Source organism: Myotis davidii, unplaced genomic scaffold (assembly GCF_000327345.1).
Source record: "Myotis davidii unplaced genomic scaffold, ASM32734v1 scaffold2800, whole genome shotgun sequence".
Taxonomy (NCBI): domain Eukaryota; kingdom Metazoa; phylum Chordata; class Mammalia; order Chiroptera; family Vespertilionidae; genus Myotis; species Myotis davidii.
The window spans coordinates 85,523-92,966 of NW_006292594.1; positions in this window are offsets into that span (position 1 = coordinate 85,523).

The following is a 7,444-nucleotide window of genomic DNA, read 5'->3' on the forward strand; positions in this document are numbered from 1 at the left end:
TGTTTTTAATCTTACAAACTCATCAGTCCCAGAGTTAATTAAATCATCACCACTTTACTCCACCAATTTTAGAGAGGTTATGCCTTACATTTGCAATACACATAGATAGTTGTCACAGTGTGCATTCCATCTTGAGTGCCCATGACTTCTGTGTTGATTTTTTTAAAAATCATTAATTTATGTTCATTTTTTGTTATAAATTTCCATGTATTTAATACATGTGTAGTGCAAAGTATCTAGCATTAAGTACCATACAAAATAGTTTCACAGCCCTGTGAAATATTCCTTGTGTTTCTCCTAGTCAAACACCCTTCCTTCCCCAAATCTGACAATCCCTAATATTTTTTCATTATCACATTTATATCTGTTCATGTATCAATATTCACGAGTTGCTTCCATATATTGGGTATTATAAGTAATGTTGCAATGAATATAGGGGTGTGTATATTTTTTTTAAATTAGTGTTTTCATTTTCTATGGATAGATTCCCAGAAATAGAATTATTAAGTCATAGCATTACAACTTTTATTTTTTAGGAGCCTCCATACTCTTTTCCTAATGGCTGTTATAGTTTACAAACCTATAGTTTATAGGTTACTGGCCTATGATTTTTTTTTAGGTTTTGTTGTTGTTGTTTTGGTAACAGGGTAATGCTGCATTTGTAGAATAAGTTTGGAGGCACTCCATCTTCAACTTATTGGGATTTTTTTTTTACTGTTTCACTTCATTATTGCTGTGTATGTTCTCCATGTGAGTGACGTAGGTGCTTATGTAAGTGGGTTCTGACTTACGGAGAAAAATCTCGTTGCATCGCACTGTAAGAATGGATCGCTGACATAACCTGAGGACCTACTGTATCTTATAAGCAGCATATGTATTTTTTACCTTTGGAAAATTCATCTCAGGTTTTTTTATTTTTTTCCAGTTGCTGCTCTGTTTGGGTGTTTTTCCTACTTTGTCTTAACCACCCTTAACCACTCGCCTGCCTGGTCACCCCTAACCCCTCTTCCTGCCTGCCTCATTGCCCCTAACCACTCTGCATCCCTGCCTGATCTCCCCTAACTACCTCTGCCTCAATCCCTGCCCAAGAGACTTCGTCCAGAAGCATGTACAGAATGATGTCTGGAAGGTTGTTGGGCTGTCCAGTCTAATTAGCATATTACACTTTTATTATTATAGATAGGTTGATTTGCAAGTACTGAACCATCTTCCAATCCTGGAATAAACCCGCTTGGTTGTAGTGTATGATTCTTTTAATATATTGTTGAATTTGGTTTTTATTTTCAAAATTTTTCTGAAGGTTTTTGTGTCTATGTTTATAGGTTACTGGCCTATGATTTTTTTTAGGTTTTGTTGTTGTTGTTTCGGTAACAGGGTAATGCTGCATTTGTAGAATAAGTTTGGAGGCACTCCATCTTCAACTTATTGGGATAGTTTTATAAAGCTAACTTTTAATTTTTAAAATTTTTGGTAGAATTCACTCATGAAGCTTTCTGGTCCTAGACTTTTGTTTATTGAGAGGTTTTTTTTAATTATTTTTACCTATTTATTTGTGTTAGTAGTAATCTATTTATTCAGATATTCTGTTTCTTGCTTATTCAGTCCTGGAAGAATGTGTGTTTCTAAGAATTTATCTTTTTCTTTTAGGTTGTTCAATTTGTATGCATATGATTCTTTTTGTTGTATTCTTAAAATAATTTGTATTTCCATGCTGTTAATTATAACTTTACTCCTTTCATTTATAATTTTATTTGTGGTTTCTTTTTCTCTTGATGTCATGCTAGAGGTTTATCAGTTTTACTTATATTTTTTCAAAGAACAAGCTCTTAGTTTTATTCATATTTTCATTTAAAAATGATATTTATTCCCACTCTGATATGTACTATTTTCTTCTTTCTGTTAACTTTGGGTTTTATTTGATCATCCTTTTCTAGTTTCTTTAAGTGTGAAATTAGAGAATTGAGATTTTTTGTTTGTTTGTTTTTTGAGGTAGGCCTGTATCTCTATGAACTTCCCTTTTAAAATCGCTTTGGCTGTGTCCCACAAATATTGGAACACTGTGTTTCAATTTTGATTTGTTTCAAGAGTTTTTAAATTTTATCTTCAATTTTTTCATTAACACATTATTTAGTGTCATGTTGTTTAACCTCCATGCATTTGGTTTTTTTTCTAGATTTCTTCTTGTAATTATTTTCTAGTTTTGTGTCATGGTAATAAAAAAATGCTTGCTATGATATCAGTCTTACATTTATTGAGAAATGTTTTATGACTTAACATGTGATCAAAATGTTCCATGTACCCTGGAAAATAATGTGGATTCTGTTTTTTTGGATGTAATGCTCTAAAAATATCTATGAAGTCTATCTAATCAAATATGCCATTAAAGGCCAATGTTTCCTTGTTAATTTTCTGTCTGGATGCTTTACTGATTGATATAATTGGGGTGTTAAAGTCCCCTACTATTATTGTTTTATTATCAATCTCTCCATTTATGTGTTAATATTTGTTTTACATAGATACGTGTTCCTATATTGGGTGTATAGCTGTCTACAAGTAGTATATATTTTGTCAAATTGAATCTTGTATCACTATGCAATATTCATCTTTGTTTCTTGTTACATGTATTAAAGTTTATGTTGTATGATATAAGTATTTATAACCTGTCTTCCTCTGGTTTTTATTTTTCCTAAATATCTTTTTCTATTCTTGCACTTTCATTCTGTATTTGTCTTTAGATTTGAAGTGAGTACAGGTAGTCCTCAGGTTACATCGGACTTGACATATGTCGTTTCGTGATTATGTCACCATCTCCCATTTATTTATAAAAAAAAAGTTCCATCATTTCAACGTATGTACATATGTGCTTTATGTTTTTTATTGTTTATTTACCACAAGTAAAGGTCAGGAGTTGTTACTTTCTTTTAAAATTTTTTTTACTGTTTCACTTCATTATTGCTGTGTATGTCCTCCATGTGAGTGACATAGGTGCTTATGTAGGTGGGTTCTGACTGGGTGTTTTTCCTACTTTGTCTTCTAGCTCACTGATGCAGGTCTCAGCTTCTTCTGGTCTACTGTTGATGCTTTCTATTGTGTTCTTTATTGCAGCTATATCTGCATTCTTCATTTCTTCTTTGTTTTTCTTAATTTCTTCTTGATTCATACACATGTTGTTGAATTTGTCTTCCATCCTTTTCAGCATCTTTATGATCATTGCTTTGAATTCTTTCTCTGAAAAATTGCTTGCCTCCATTTTATTTACTTTCATTACTGGTGATTCCTCCCTTTTTTTCCTATGGGGGCTGTTTCTTTGTCTCCCCATTTTCACTCCTTTCAGGGTGTCTGGTTATGTGGCTCACTCTCTACCACATTGATCAAAAAGCACAAAATACAACTTGAAAAGACACAACAGAGAAAAAACAAAACATGAATGTATTCACAACAGCCATATCCCCAAATAAAGGTGACCACCAGAGAAAAGAGAATTAGGGGAGAGGAAAGAGCACAAAAATGATGTTGAGAAAAGGAAAAGAAAAAGAAGAAAAAAGAAGGGAAAAATACATATATGGGGAGAAAGCTCCACCAAACCAACAACTAATCCAAAAAATGCAAACAATAAACCCCCAGAAATAAAGAGGGGAGGTGAATCTGAAGAGACAGAGCTTATTTCCATAAGGTAAGGTAAGGGAATTGAATGAATCGGGGAATGGCCACGATTCAGTATAGATGAGGTAGAAAGAGAATGAGTGTATAAGAAGAAAAGTAAAAAACAAAATACTCAATAAAAATATAAAAAATAAAAATATAAATAATAATATATTTACATTAAATATATATAAAAGAAAATTTATATAAAATTAAAAATATTTCCTCTTTCTTTAATATATCTATCTATATATTCATTTACTTTTGGAAAAGGAGAATAGAGAGCAGATAGACCTGAGTTTGGTGAGTGAAACCAATTAAGCTATTAGTAGAAGAAAACACATGAGGAGAGGAAAAATAAAAGCAAATAATTTAAAAAAACACAAAAAACTAACAAACAATCAATCAAACAATGACAACAAGAAAAAAATTGGCTAGCACAGAAAGAGAAAAGAGAAGTTAGCATGGACTTGGAGCAGGGGAGAGGAAATCAGATATATGAGTAAGCCAGCAGAGACTACTATAATAGTAATGCGTCAATAAAGCAGATGAAGATGATCAATTTTCAAGAAGGAGTAAAAATAAAGGAGAGAGAAAAACGAAAGTAGGAACAGGAGAAGAGAAACAGGATGAAAAAGGGAGAAGTGAGGAAGAAAGGGTTGGTATAAAGAAAATAATGAGATAGGGTGAAATAATGATTAAAACTAAAAATAAAATAGAAAGTAGAACACTAATCCAAAAATAAAAATATAAAAAATGAAAGGTTAAAAATAATAGTAAAAAATAAAATAAAAGAGAAAATGCAATTTGTGTCTTAAGGAAAACAAAAAATTAAAAAGTGAAGTTCGATCACTTCAGCTAAGTTTTAACATCCCATGGGGGCTGGTTTAAGACCCCTCTCTACTATTCTGACATATCTCAGTTTCTTGTTAGATAGTCAGCACCACATTATGTTCCCAGCAATTCACCACTCCTCTGTGTCAGAGACCACAGTCTTGGTTTCAGGCAGGCGGGGGCCAATCTGTCCATTTTGTTTTTCTGCCTGCTTTCAGTCGTATTTACACAAGCATCTATTTCTGACACGGCCTCTAGGTGGTGGTGTTTCTGTATTAGTTTCTGGGATCAAATGGCACCTCAACCCAGTCCCTGAGGGCTCCCTGGGGGTATTTACAATCTTTGTTTCCCCGCTGGGTATGGCTGTGCTGCTAGGAGGGGTCTGTTCTTCATTAGAAAATGTCTGTTCTGGGAAGGAGAGATCAGACTGTCCCAGAGCTGACTTCCTGATCATCTCTACCTATTCTGCTCCCCAGCTTCCACAAAACCACCTTCCCCTGCAGTCTTGGTGAGTGTTTGTAATTGAAAGGCCCTATGCACTGGGTTTAGTGAGTAAAAGAAAGGCAATTATAAATACAGAGCAACCGTGCCACAGAGCGTCTCTCCCTCCCTTCCTCCCCCACCTCCCACCACTGTGTGGCCACTGTAGAACTACAGGCTGCCTTTCTGGGTGCAGTCTCCTATGGCTGTTGGCTTAGACCTAGAGTTCCCGACTGCCAGCAGCCCTGTGGACTCCCTTTCACAGTCGAACGCTATATGTGTCCCCAAGGGATGTGAATTTGGTGTAGCGCAGTCTCCCTCAGACACTCTTGACCCAGTTGCGTGTGTTGCTCCCTCCAGCCCAGATCCCAGATCCCACCTCTTTCCAGGCCACCTCTGACCTTTCTGGCCATGGATTGCCTCACCATCTGCGTTTAATTCACCAATTCCAGGTGGATGTTATTTGATTCATCTGTTTCTTCTATCTGCTTCGTGAGATGGTCCAGGACCCCTCTGCCTATTTGGCTGCCATTTTGTCTTTCCCTGGACAGACATTTTAGTAGTCGTTGCCTGGGGAAGCTGGAGTCTCAGTGTTCATGGGTTCACAGCTGAGTGAACTGGTCCTTGGCCAGTGTGACTGTAGGGTCCTGGGTGATGTCTGAGGTCTCTCCAGGTTGAGGTCTCCCCAGATTGGCTCCCAGCAAAACCACTCTCCTGTTCAAGATGGCATGGTATCTGCAGCAGATCCGGCCACCCCGGGAGATATTTCAGCAGTAGTTGAGGCTACCTGGCCAGGGGAGCCTGGTCCACCAGTCCCCGACAGTCCTGAGGAATATAACTATCTCTCACTCAAACATACACAAAAATTACCTAACCCTACAACTCAAAAAGTTAGAAAGATAGCAACAAGAATAGCACAGCGTAAGCAGAAGAAAGGAAATAATAAAGATCAGAGCCGAAATAAATGACATAGAGACCAAAAACAAACAAACAAACAAAAAAGGATCCACAAAACCAAGAGCTGCTTCTTTGAAAGGGTAAACTAGGTTGACAAACCTCCAGCCAGGCTAACCAAGAAGCAAAGAGAGAGGACCTAAATAGACAAAATCAGAAATGAAACGGTTGAAGTAACAACCAATCCCACAGAAATACAAAGGATTATGAAAAAATACTGTGAACACCTCTAGTCCAACAAAATGCACAACCTAAACGAAATGGACATATTCTTAGAAAAAATACAAGCTTGAAAAACTCAATCAGCAAGAATCAAAAAACTTGAATAGGCCGATAACTTCCGAAGAATTTGAAGCAATGATCAAAAATCTTCCACCAAACAAAAACCATGGTCCAGATGGCATTACAGAGGAGTTCTACTAAACATTCAAAGAAGTACTAAAATCTATCCTCCGTACACTATTCCAAAATAACTCAAGAGGAAGGCACACTTCCAAGCTCTTTCTATGAAGCCAGCATTACCCTAATCCCAAAACCAGATAAAGACACCACAAAGAAAGAGAACTACACGCCAATATCCTTGATAAACATAGATGCTAAATTCCTCAACAAAATTCTACCAAATAAGAGTCAGCATTACATTAGAAAGATCATACACCATGATCAAGTGAGATTTATTCCAGGGATGCAAGGATTGTACAATATCTGCAAATCAATAAATGTGGTATATCACATAAACAAATTGAGAGATAAAATCACATAATCATATCAATCAATGCAGAAAAATCATTTGACAAAATCCAACACCCTTTCTTGATTAAAACTCTCAGCAAAGTGTGAATAGAGGGATCATACCTCAACATAATAAAAGCCTTATATGAAAAAAAATAAAAAAAATAAGATGAATGGTTACTTTTAACATAAAAAATAAAAAATAAATAAAAGCCTTATATGACAAACATACAGCCAACATCATACTAAACAGGCAAAAACTAAACTCATTTTCCCTGATAACAGGAACAAGACAGGGATGCCCACATTCACCACTCCTTTTCAATATAGTACTGAAAGTGCTAGCTACAGCGATCAGACAAGGAGAAGAAATAAAGGGCATCAAAATTGGAAAAGAAGTAGTAAAACTGTCCTTATTCCAAGATGACATGATTCTATACATAGAAAACCCCAAAGATTCCATAAAAAAACTACTAGACCTAATCAATGAATTCAGCAATGTAGCAGGATCCAAAATTAACACCCAGAAATCTATGGCCTTATTATACACCAATAATGAACAAACAAACAAACAAGAGAAACAAACAAACAAATAATCCCATTTGCCACTGCACCAAATAAATTAAGATACCAAGGAATAAACTTAACTAAGGAGGTAAAAGACTGGCACTTGGAAAACTACAGGATATTGAAAAAAGAGATAGAGGAAGACATAAACAAACGGAAGAACATACCATGTTCATGCATTGGTAGAATCAACATAATTAAAATTTCCATATTACCCAGCACAATGTACAGATTC